This window comes from Trichomycterus rosablanca, chromosome 24 (assembly GCF_030014385.1).
Source record: "Trichomycterus rosablanca isolate fTriRos1 chromosome 24, fTriRos1.hap1, whole genome shotgun sequence".
In the NCBI taxonomy this organism is placed as follows: Eukaryota; Metazoa; Chordata; class Actinopteri; order Siluriformes; family Trichomycteridae; genus Trichomycterus; species Trichomycterus rosablanca.
In genome coordinates this window covers 12,788,868-12,802,526 of record NC_086011.1, presented here as the reverse complement: position 1 = coordinate 12,802,526, position 13,659 = coordinate 12,788,868, and the positions used below count along the sequence as shown (strand labels likewise).

Genomic DNA, 13,659 nt, shown 5'->3' with positions numbered 1-13,659 from the left:
GAGAGAGAGACACGGAGAGGCGGAGAGAGAGGTTAGGGGACACGGACACACCGGCACAGGGATAGCCAGTCTCTAACCCAAACATAAACACACACAGGACGGACACCTGTGGACAAACAGAGAGGACGCTTATTATCGAAAAGGAAGGGGGAGGGGACGGCGGACTAACCTGGACTGCCTCGCTCAACAGGGCGCCCGCCTCAGAAATCCCCGGGTAAGTACGAGCTATAGCTAACGTTAGCTACCGCGAGCTGAAGTTCAAGTCAGGCCTGTGAAATGGACGTCTTTGACTGGGGGGCGTGTAGCGGCGAGGCAAGGAGGATTCACCTCCACACAGGCCTTCTGTGCTAACACACGGCATGATGTTTCTCTGATAGCGTATGACAGCTGTGCAGAACGTGCATTGGTAACTAGCCAACTAGCAGCGAGTCAGATGTCAACTAGCTGGTAGGCGGCTCGTTATCTAGCGCGCTAACGTTAGCCTGCAACTCCTCGAGCTAACTTTCATAGTGCATGAAGCGAGCTGACGCGACACCTTGAAGTTGTCAGCATGCACAGCTGTCAGACGTGCTGTTAATGCCGTTTCCGTGAGACATTTACTGCAAAACCCAAATCTTTTCTCCGTATTAACATTACATGTGACATTATGAGGTTAAAGGCCATGCAGGTTATAATTCTCTATAGCTGTGTTATGTCACGAAGCTACAGCGTGACTACTCTTAACTGATGACGTGCTAACTAACCTAGCTGCATCAATCAGGGCAATTCCATGCCAATGGGTCAGTGACATGCATTATTGCATTCTTAATTTAAATATCCAGAAAAAAGTCAGGCAATTAAAGTCAGGCAATATGTAGTAAAATACAAAAAAGAATATGATGCATTTCTATTTTTATACTTTATAATTAATTCTGCATAATAGAAATATATATATTTTAAATAAGGAAACATTAATGCAAAATGCAGATTAAAGGCTAAACATAGACGTTGTAAATGGGTAATATGTGCCATTCATAAAAAGACATGCAAACTTTAAATACATGCCACTGTTAATGTTAACCGACACTGCTGAACCAGTTGAGTTAATTGTAATGTCTGTTAAAAAGTATAATATGGTCATAGTCAAGTGTTTTATTATTTTATTAATTTATTTTATTTGTGTCTGGTCATTTTTAAGCTATGAAACCTTTTTTGTTCGTAAAGTCTGACTTACAGATAAAAATGTAGTCCAATTATTAAAAAAAACCATTAGTCTGTAAAGTCTAATATAGTATTGCACAACCAAACATATTTCTATGACATGCCTGTAAGCACAGGTTGGGCAGGGTAGTGCATTAATTAAAGGACCTTGAGTGACAGGATAACAATGACTATTAATGTAGACATTGCAAAGATTAGTGATTAGTAGGTCTACTCATTTATTAGGTATACCTACCTGTATACCTTTATTAGATATACCTACTTGGCAATTACACTACATAGCATGTGTTGTACGCATAAGTATATTATTATGCAATGTGTAGTGTTGTTGTGATTTTTAATGTCCTCAGTGTGTTCTAAGAGTAGAATAGTGCTCCAGCCAAATATATAAAGTGCACAGCCTTCTGTGAACCACATGTGTTCATTTATAAACAACTAGAGAAAGAAAAACACATTATAGCACATGGTATGTGCTTCTAATAAGTCAGTTTAAATAGAATTAAAATATCCCAGCAACACTCCTGAAACACTCAGACCAGAGCAACACATCGTACCAGGTCATTCTGATGTTTGGGTCATTGTAGTGCTGAGGACAGTCCACCATCCAAACATCTTCTTTGCGGTGGTTCTTTGAGGGTGACAAAGTGTACAGATCAGCAAATCGACCACAGTCAGTAATTGTATACCTGCAGTGTTTCTGTGGTATGTGCAGCTGATTAAATACTTCAAATATGTGTACAACATATAATGGGCTTGATGAGTGTTTTATTTATATTTATGGGTCAGTGTTGGGCCTTGATCCCTCCCTTACTTGCATTGTATTCAAAGTCTCTTTGAATAAAAGCATCTGCTAAATCCCATAAATATAATACAATTTATAACACTTCATTGCAAGGTTTTTGACACCTGCACTCAAAAAGTTTAATTTCATATTGCTGATAAATAGCTTCATATTTGTAATATGTAGATGATTGAGATATTTAAATATTAATCTGCATTCTTCCTGACTAATATGTGATCTGCACACTCATGCTCGTGCAGGCAGTAATATGTTTTTGAAAACAATTTAAGCAGAAATGTCACATCCATAACGCTGGAATTGCTCATAGTAAGGTTTTAAAGAAAAAACATTTGTGTTAGAATAACAATTCAGGTATTAACATATTAGTTAAAGGAATACATAGTTGTAAAAGTCACTCTGTTTTTGGCCTTTAAAAGCATAAATGTTGCTTATGTAACATAAATGCTTACTGTCCTTTACCTTACTGTCCTTTAATTTTTCCCTTTATGACCTGTGGCTTACTGTGTGCATCGGAGTGTGCAACCTTGACATGAGTTGCTGTCAGTGGCCGCCATCTGTCAGTTTTGTTTTTCTCATAATAACCGGATTCCCTTACTTATTCACAGAATCTGTTTTTATCGCTGCCTGGATGATGTACATTTGACTATTTAATTTTCTACATTTGATTGTAAGAGTCTGTTAGAACCAGGTTTTACACTGAATTTTAAATATCTGAAGATATAGCTCTGAGCTTAAGACCCAAGTTAGCTTTAGACCTGTTTTTCTTTGAGTTCTAGACTCTCCAAAAACAGAAAATGATTGAACCGTCGTTTGCTTGTCAGAACATGCCTTGTCATAAACTGCTGTTTTTGTATTGAGATGTGGGTGCATTCGACGATGAATGTAAAGTTTTTGAAAAAGCAGTCAATAACTTTTGAAAGAATTTAAATGGTGCTTTTAAAACTTGTTTTGTGTCTGGAATTAATATGAATTAATTTATATATTTTATTATTCTTATTATTATGAAAGGTTGAGTTTTGAATAGCAACAAAAACAGTGTTAGGTACAGAAAATATCGCAGTAAAAATATGTTGCTAGAAAAAAAAGAAAATCTTTCCAGGCTGCTATCTTGTGGCATTTGTCAGTCCTTGCATATAGTGGCATATAGGAGGCAGAGCTGCTTTTTAAGCTTTTTTTACCAAGTCTCATCTTGTAGCTATATTGTTAAATGGTTCGGAATGGGAGCTGTAAGTCATACGGTAATCATTACATGTCAGGATGTGAGGAGGCTTTGTAGGAGCATCTTGTACAGTCTGATTTCCCCTATACCCAAAGGGTTCACAGTGTGCATCCTGCCTTTTAGCCTAAATGTATTCGGAAACTGCTGGCATTTTACATTCTTCTCACTCTGTCTTTGCTAAATGATGCCATAGGCTAGACACCAGATGGGTTGGCTTCATATAGCTAGATCCGTTTCTAGTCTCTTTTCTTTTATGCTTTGTTTGTGTTGTCGGTGAGCTATGCATATTTTGTCTGATAAAGGTTCTGTAGAGCTTATCTAGTGCAGTGTATTTTCGCCTTCAATATTTACTTCCCCTTAGTTATTAGTTAATTTTTGTTTTGTTTTTATCAGCTACTTTATTCTGGTCAGGGTTGCGGTGGGTCTCGTTCCATTGGGAAACACTGGGCGCAAAGCTGCAACATGCAAATACCCTGCACAAAGCACCAGTCTATTGCAGGGCTTTGCCCACAACCCCACAATTTTGCTATATAGAGTTTTTATTATATTAATAATTGTATTAAATTATACTGCTTATGTTAAATTATTAAATTAAATTATTGAGATGATAATCATATTAAATTGTTCCAACTTGAAGCAAAATGACTGTGATCACCACTACCACAGAGAACTTGGTTTGAGTCTCAGAGGTTCCACCGTCTCCTCGTGTAAGCAGCGTAGGAACATAGGGATATTTCAATACTGGATATTCTCGTTGAGTTTGCAGAATCACTTGTTTATTTGTGGTTCAGCATTAGCCATTTGGTCAGCCTTCTGTCACTAAGAGAACTTTTATTACACTTGTTGAAGTGAACATTTAAATGGCTGGTCATCAGATGGATTTATCAGACCCTGTTAGTAAAAAGGCTTTTAAAGTTTCTAAAAGTACTGCTCCATCTGCTCATTCCTTTATTTATCCAGAGTTTTTACTTTACGCTTTGAAGTGAAAAATATTTGTGCTTACAAATATTTGTGATTTGTTAGAGGTAAGTTTTAAAGTATTAAACAGTATAAAATGTCTTAATTGCACTAATTTGCCAGCAAGTAATTGATAGTGTTACAAAGTATTATTTTGTGTAGTTTAGTGATGCAGAATGTCAAGACAACTTGACTTATGCAGTTAATGGTCAACGTGTACTATTAAAGCCAAAAACATTGAACAGCCACCTTTGAATTCATAACTTAAGCTTGTCACAACCTAACCCTATTTGTTTGCAATTATATATAATATATATTGCAGTCACAATGACAATCTTGTAAATGATTACCCCTTATTAGTGTGTTTTTTTTTTTTTTATTGCAACTGTTCAAACCTTTTATGAAGGATACATGTGTTAACCACAACTTGAAAAAGCACACTGCAGCTCTAAGTTAAATTTTTTTTTTAAATATTTAATATTATGTAAGCATAAATTGCTATGATAAGGTTTATTCATTCACTAAAGTCTTGTTATGAAACTCAGTGGTGAACAACATACTAAAACAACGCTTGACAAGGGCTGTAGAGTGATATAAAATAAAGCAAGAGGGGTAGGTAATTTTTATATGTTGTACTTACCATATACGCTTAATGGTTAATGAGTAACAAGCCAATAATGATAGGTTACTGGTTAATAGAAATTGGCAAAATTCTCCAACATTTGAGTATTATAACTATCATAGCTGTTATCTCTCTCTGTAGCTGTTAGTGCAGCATCTTACTAACAGCTGCTGTGTTCCTCATCCATCCTGTCATATGTGTAAAAACAATGGCATGGAATGCTAGTGTACCAATTTTAACTCTTTATTCCATTAGTATGCAGATTGAGGCACAGCATGTTGCTCATTAGTTAGATGTAATTCTTCTAACTAATAACTGACTTAAAATATTCAACATAAAAAAACATCTAAAATTGTTTGGCAACCCATCTTTATGCTTTATTTAATAAAAAAAATAGTGTGACATAGGGAACTTGAACAGTAAGACGAACATAAAAACTGAGCAAAACCAGTTGAACTTTAAGAATGCACATTTTAGACAAGGTTGGTAGTGAACACTTTATTTCAAGTGCTTACTAAACATGCTAATCGTAACGCATAGATATGTAGTCAGTACATTACATTTTCCATGCAACATTAGTGGGGTTATAGTCAAGTCAAATTTATTTATATAGCGCCTTGTACAATAGACATTGTCTCAAAGCAACTTTACAAAATCCAGGACCAACAGATACAAAACCCCCTGTTGAGCAAGCCAAGGGCGACTGTGGCAAGTAAAAACTCTCTTAAAATTACAGAAAGAAACCTTGAGAGGAAACGGACTCAGCAGGGCCCGTCCTTCTTGGGTGGTTGGGAGGATACTTGAAATGAAAAAGATTTACACAAATCATACAAACACAGAATTAAATTAAACTAAAATTTATAACTAGCAATAATAAATAAATAGATAATAATAGAGTTATTATTCAGTCCAGTCTGGGGTTGTAGGATGATGAGTTTTACCTTCATACTGGAGCAAGGCGCAGAATATCCACATCAGTTTTTGTATGTAAATAAAGATAACACTGATCCACAAGTGCATGTTTAACATGCATTCTGACACTGCATACTAACAGTGACTGTGCATTTTTTTCCCCCAATTTTCTTCCCTAATCTAGTCGTGTCTAATTACCCTGATTGCATCCACCACTGATTCAACCCTCCACCGCGGACTGAGGACTCCTCTCAACTGACACACGCCCCCTCAGACACGTACTCAGTACAGACTGCATTTTTCACCTGCACGAGTCGAGTTCATATACGGATTAGCACTGTGCACGGAGAGCCACACCCTGATCAGCATTATTCCTCAGCCCCGTGCAGGCACCATCAATCAGCCAGCAGGGGTCGTAATTGCGCCAGTTATGAGGACCAGTGATCTAGCTTGTCCCTAACCGTATGAACAACAGCCAATCGTTGTTCATGCAGCCGCCCAGCCCAGCCCAGAGTTTTGATACGATGTATTCGAAAACCCAGCTCTGATGTGCTAGTGTATTTTACCTCTGCGCCACCTGAGCGGCATTTGTTAACATATTAATCACTGACATCCATAGATGCATTAGTGCCACTTTCTACAGTTTGCGAGTACTTCCAGAAAATAAAGAAGCTTATCTTATAAGCAGTCCAGTAACATGATGTTGAAAGCCAAACAGGGCGGCTTGGTGGGTAGCACTGTCGCCTCACAGCAAGAAGGTCCTGGGTTCGATCCCCAGGTGGGGTGGTCCGGGTGCTTTCTGTGTGGAGTTTGCATGTTCTCCCCGTGTCTGCATGGGTTTCCTCCGGGAGCTTCCGTTTCTTCCCACAGTCCAAAGACATGCAAGCGAGGTCAATTGTAGATATAAAATTGTTCATTACTGTGTTTGACATTACAGACTTGAATGTAAAACATGACGTTAAATGAAATAAATAAATAAATAAATAATTAAAATATAAGCCAGACATGATGGACTATTGGTTGAGACAGATCTCAAGGCATGATCAGCATGAAATACTGTGGCCAATGTTATTGAAGCTGGCGAAGAGGTGTGGCTGAGGTTTATCTGTGCTTATTATCTGAACTACATCGCTGATACCAAATGCTGTGAACATTCATTTACAGTTTATTTATAGAAAGGGACCACCATATGAACACCAAAGATATATAGTCATATTGTGTTGTGCTATTGTAATGGAACCATGGGTGTGCATGTGTGAGTGTGTGTTGCTTGTATGAGAGTAACATGGTAGTGTTTGTTGCTGTTATGAAAGTATCATGACAGTACATGTATGCCTATCTTGGCAGTACATGTAGGTGGTTTAAGGGTATCATGGCAGTGTGTGTGTAGCTGGTACAGCTAGAGATTTTAAATTCTTGTACTTACAGTACATTTTATTATTGACATCCATCTTGCTAATACAGTTTGTACATATATTTGGAGACTGCAGCACCTCTGGCCCATTATTGGTGTCAGTTTAAATCTAGCCACAGGAAAATTGCTGCTGGCTGGTGATTTTTGGTTTGGCAGTCTATTTTCAACTAAGCAGCGACATTGTCAAATCTCAGAAACACAGAAAAATCCCCTCTGATATGGCTCTGCCAACATGATGCATGTTATACTAGCACTGTACTACTGTACTATGTCAATACTAGGAGCAAAAAATGACTTTCTTAACGATTCAAGGTCACAATTAGACATGTTATCTTTTGCACTTTCCATGGTGAAAAATACCCATAGATAGGGACAGGTGCTGTGGCAAAAATGTGTTTATTATTTATTTATTTTTAATTTTTTCCCTTTTTCTCCCCCTTTAGCGCATCCAATTGTTCAATTTGCATCGTGCTTCCTCTCTGTCTTTGCCGAACCCTGCCCTGACCGAGGAGATCAAAACTAACCCATATCCCCTCCGAAACATGGGCAGCAGCCGGATGCATTTTTGTCACCAACACATTGATGAGTGTGGCCTACCTAGCGTTGCATGCGGAGAGACACACCCTAAGGGCACTCTTCCTCATCTCCGTGCAGGCGCCTCTAATCAGCCGGCAGAGGTCGTAATCGCATTCTGACAGAGAGAGACCCACATCCGGTTCTTTGTCCCGCCCCCGAACTGAGCAACCGGCCAATCGTAATCATAAGCTTGTTTTAAAATATGCATTCATTGTCTATAAATGCCTCCACCCATAACAAAGCCTAATGTCTGTGATGCCACAATAAAACTACACAAGTGTTCCAATAAACCTGTTGGTTAAAAAGGCCATTTTAATTACTTTTGACAGCTGATGCATGATTTAAACTGAACTAAGCTAAATATCTCTACACACACAAGAGCTTAGACCTCACTTAGAGACTCACAGCGTGTATGCATCAAAAAAAAGTTCACTGATGTTCTGATCCATGCAGAAAAACTTTATGCACTTTATACAAACAAGCTGCCAGTATGTGAAATTTGTTTATTAAAAGGATGTGGATGTTTGGCATCATGCCCCAGTATGAAAGTAAAACTCTGCTTATCATCTTAAAATAATGTACAGAGTTTGACATGCTGTCAGACTCGATACTAAACAGCTTTGCTCTTTTGGAAAACCAATCATCACTTAAATTGTTCAAATCGTGGAATAATTTCTTATCAAAGTTCTAAGTAATGTAGAGTTTTGTTGTTTAAAGTGTTAAGAGTATAAAAGGTTTTCCCGAGAGATTAAGAATTGCAGTGTTCTTTCCCAAGAGGCCATGTATTTGTAAGCAGGGGATTCAAATGAAATACAACACCAGAGTTGTGGTGGATATGTGTATTGAACTGGTGCATGTACACTAAATGTGTCAAGTTACTGCTGTGTCAGATTTGAGCACAGTTTCTGCACCCTCGCTCTAGTGCTTGTGTGTGTGTGTGTAGGGAATTTTTCAACTTTACTTTCAATGTAAATTAGCCATCAGCTGTTGGAAATAGACTAAGTAATCTTTTTTATTATTTTTTTACCCCTTTTTCTCCCCTTTTAGCGCATCCAATTGTTCAATTAGCATCGTGCTTCCTCTCTGTCTATGCCGAACCCTGCCCAGACGGAGGTGATTGAAGCTAACCCGTATCCCCTCCGAAACACGAGCAGCAGCCAGATGCATCTTTGCCACCCACACATTGACGAGTTTGGCGCCACCTAGCGTTGCATGCGGAGAGACACACCCTAAGGGCACCCTCTCCCATCTCTGTGTAAGCGCCTCCAATCAGCCGGCAGAGAACGCAATCGCATTCTGACAGAGAGAGACCCACATCCGGTTCTTTGTCCCACCCCCCACATGAGCAACAGGCCAATCGTTGCTCATATAGCCACTCAGCTTCGAACCGGTAAAGCAAGGCTGGATTCGATACCACGCTTCTCAGAATCCAGCCCTGGTTGCAGCGCGTTTCTTTTTACCGCTGCACCACCTGAGCGGCCTAGTAATCTTTTTTTAAGTAAAAGCATTAGTAACAATAATCGACATCCCTAGTGGATTGAGTGCAAAATAAAAGCCATGTTTGCTGTTGGAAAATCAGTAGCCACATATTATTGTAATATCATAAAGGGGGCTCTCAAACAACATTCTTTGTCTAATATTAATTTTGTTCACTTCTTTGTTAATGCTTTAGCTGTAGGCCATCACTTAATCAGGATTTTTCTTTTCAGAGCTTTTAACTAATTGATAAAGACAAAACAAGTAGCACAGTACAGTGATGTTTACTATACACCGATCAGCCATAACATTAAAACCATCTCCTGGTTTCTACACACACTGTCTATTTGATCAGCTCCACTTACCATATTGAAGCACTTTGTAGTTCTACAAGTACTGACTGTAGTCCATCTATTTCACTACATACCTTTTTAGCCTGCTTTCACTTTGTTCTTCAATGGTCAGGACCCCCACAGGACCCCCACAGAGCAGGTGGATCATTCTCAGCACTGCAGTGACACTGACATGGTGGTGGTGTGTTAGTGTGTGTTGTGCTGGTATGAGTGGATCAGACACAGCAGCGCTGCTGGAGTTTTTAAATACAGTGTCCACTCACTGTCCACTCTGTTAGACACTCCTACCTAGTTGGTCCACCTTGTAGATGTAAAGTCAGACACGATCGCTCATCTATTGCTGCTGTTTGAGTTGATCATCTTCTAGACCTTCATCAGTGGTCACAGGACACTGCCCACGGGGTGCTGTTGGCTGGATGTTTTTGGTTGGTGGACCATTCTCAGTCCAGCAGTGACCGTGAGGTGTTTAAAAACTCCATCATCACCATTCATACCGGCACAACACACACTAACACACCACCACCATGTCAGTGTCACTGCAGTGCTGAGAATGATCCACCACCCAAATAATACCTGCTCTGTAGTGGTCCTGTTGGGGTTCTGACCATTGGAGAACAGGGTGAAAGCAGGCTAAAAAAGTATGTAGAGAAATAGATGGACTACAGTCAGTAATTGTAGAACTACAAAGTGCTTTTATATGGTAAGTGGAGCTGATAAAATGGACAGTATATAAGTACATATAGGAATTAATAGGAAGTGAAGTAGGTAGGGTGTGATGAGCAGTACTGTGCATGACTGGGATGGCTTCTAGACAATGTTTTATTTTAAATTGAGGTGTTTGCAGTTATTCTGTGAGCAGTCTTTAATAGTCTGTAGTCAACGACAGACAGAGATGATAATCACACTTAAGTGGACTGGATCATTTAGAACTGGCCTAAGCTGTTGCAGCTCTCAGCATTTTTTGTTTCCCCAGTAACTTGTTTGGCCTCTGTAAGATTTAGAGTTCCGGAATAAAAAAAAACACACTGAAACAAAGCCAGCACGGTTTCTACAGTGGAACTCTCTAGGGCTTCTGGGCTGATATTTTTATTAATGAAATTCAGAAGGCAAGTTTTGAGTTTTGCTCAGCTGGGCCCTTTAATCTATATTTTGCTGTAAATTAATGAATTTTTAAAGAGCCCCTTGCTAGATGTGAGTGAATGTTGGAAGAATTTCAACATCAGTTTGGAGAATTTTACCCAAGAATTGGAGTACGCTACTTGAATTTTTCATCAATGTTGAGATACACGACCATATCTCCACCATGCACTGAAACCTGTCAGATTTTGGACAGCGTAAGTTTTTAAATTTCTGTTTTAATGTTGAATTATTAATTTTTGATCATCTTCAGTTAAAGGTACAAAAATTGTAGGGCAGTTATGTAAGAATAATTTGTCACACTGTTGTATTATATAAACTTCACACAGTTGAGCAAATCAATTTCAAGATGAACACGGTGAAATGCTGTGGGCGCTGGGACTTAAGCATTTGTAAGTAGAGATGGGACGATCGGGGTTTTTGGCACCGATTGCGATCTCCGATCTCCTTTCAGGGACATCTGCCGATAGCCGATTGCGATCGGGGTGGGGGGGGGGTGGGGGGTGTTAGCAGTAAATAAAATAAATAAACTTAAAAAGAGCCTCACAGTGAAGATAAACCGGAGCAGCGCGCGTGTTTGTGTGTGTGTGTGCCTTTAGAAGAGACGCTTTGTTCACTGTATCGCTATAAGTGATTCATTGATTCACGAGTCATTTTTCGCGAAGCGTAAGTTTCTCTTCTCAGTTATCTCTCCGTGTTTACTGTTATTAATTAAATGTCGTGGTTTTAAATAAACACCAGCTACTACAGAACATTTTGTGTGACTCTTACATTAAAAAGCTTCATTAAAAAGCTTCATTAAACTGCTATTACCACAGATCTGTAACCGACCGTCAGACTCGTTCCGTCTAAGGAGCTAAAAGTTCAGCAGATGATCCTGAACTAACGAATTTGGTAATGAATAAACTTTTGCCTCTGATTGGCTCTGTAACGTTTTCTGTTCTCATCTAAATCACAAGTAAGAACCACTTACGATTTACCAAAGTGAACCAGGAGTTTATATAACGTGCTGATAGAATCGACTCAGACGTGACCGGGTTGAAGGATCTTTTTAAAGTAAATATTACAATCAGCAAAATTACATCGTATGTATGATGCACAACGTAAATGATGTTATTTTAGGTCATGAAGAGCTTTCACTGTGGTTTCTGTACGATGGTTTCTGTACGATGGTTGATGAATGGTGATGTGATGGTTGGTGCTTCGTAGCTCAAAGTCTGGATCAATTCACTGAGCTGTTAACTTAACGTGATCTTTATATATCACACGATCGGATCAGCTACTTTTAGGAAATATCGCCGATCGCCGATAGCATATTTTGATTAAAAATCGGCCGATACCGATTCATAGCCGATCGATCGTCCCATCTCTATTTGTAAGCATTGACGGCACGTATTTTAATGATTACTGTACACATGGGTATCATGGTTATAAATGCATTTACTCATTGGAATGACAAACCAGTGTAGCGGCTTTGCTATGCAAATGTTTTTAACTGTTGCTTCTTAAATCTATTCGTATTTAAATTAAAAATTAAAATAAAAACCTGTTACAACTCCAACATGGTACATTTATGTTTAGTTATTATAAACTTCCTACTATGACTAAGGTGTAATCTCCCCCCCCCAAAAAAAAATCACTTTTCTGACTTCAGTGAGACTAATAAGTTGTACATTAAAGCTACATTAAGTTGTACAAAACAATATTTTTTATTTCATTTACATCATCCGCTTTATCCTCGTCAGGTCCTGTGTTGCCAGGAAACACTGGGCACAATGGATAGGGTCCCGGTCTATTGCAGGGCTTCAGTCACCCACACCAAATCACCCTCTACAACCCCCACCTTCACTTACACATAGCCAGTCATGTCAGTGTAAATGATAGTGGTGGGGTGGCACAACCGGCAGTTAATATTATTTTAGGGATGTAACGATACACTATACCCACGATGCGATACGAGTCACGATACTGGGTTCACGGTACGATGTTTTACCGATATTTTTAAACAGAATGAAATTAAAGACAAATTATTACAAAGTTTATTATTTCTCTTAAAAAAATAAAATCAAATACTGTATTTGTGCTTATCTTTTATTTATCTAAATAATGAATGCTCTTTTATTTCTAATGTAGGTGCAAACTATGCCAAATAATGCTTATTGTGTAAAAAAAACAAATCCAACATTATATAAATAAATGAATAATACAAATAAAGAAAGTATCCTCACATAAATAAATTTGGCTGGAAAATCCCCTACCTGGCAACTTTGTGAAGTGATGTCAACCAGGCGAGGTGAATAGCGCCAGTGCCCTCTGCTGTTTAAAGTGAATATCTGTTTATCTTAAATGAATAACCGATTCGAATCGTGGCACAGGTGCACCGATTTTTAACTGGCTTGTGGTGCATCGTTACATCCCTATGTTATTTAAATAACTTAAACATGCATTTAACATGACATTTTATGCTATTTATTGTAATCTCATGATTGGAGCTGCTGGTAATGGGAACATTGGAGAAGTTGTATGTAGGTGTAGATTTATATTTTTGCTTCTGTTGCGGGTAATAAAAAAGAAATGATTGTATTTATTCTTCTGTTTAATTAAGACAAATGAATGTTTTTCTTTCTCCCTTTTAAAGAAACACTAAACCTTCCTTGTTGTTAACTTTAGACTTAGACAATATGATCATGATTAACTACAATCTAAACAAAATGCAGGGTGAAGTGGCAATATCTTGACCAGTTGAGAAAGTGATAATGAGCTCAGATTGTCAGTAAAATAAAGTCCCAGTGTTTCCCAGCGCTCATGCATGTGTCACATTGCTTTTATTTTATCCTGCCTAAGTTTTACTGCTTTTCTCACTATAGAGGGTTCTTTTTATTTTGGTTTTCATGTCTAAAGTTATATATGTATATAAATGTCTTAAGTTAATTATACTGTATAATTAATTGTTGCAGTCGCTGAGTGTGTTTTTATTTGCCTAAACAGTTT

General features: G+C 38.3%; 1 protein-coding gene across 1 annotated transcript in view; it reads left to right on the top strand.

The window, feature by feature from the left end:
- Positions 1-13,659, top strand: part of foxj3 (forkhead box J3) — a 197,652-nt gene continuing 183,993 nt past the window's right edge. The window contains exon 1 of the mRNA XM_062986443.1: positions 1-214. The gene's annotated coding sequence lies outside the window, so the exon portion shown is untranslated. The remainder of the gene's footprint in view (positions 215-13,659) is intronic.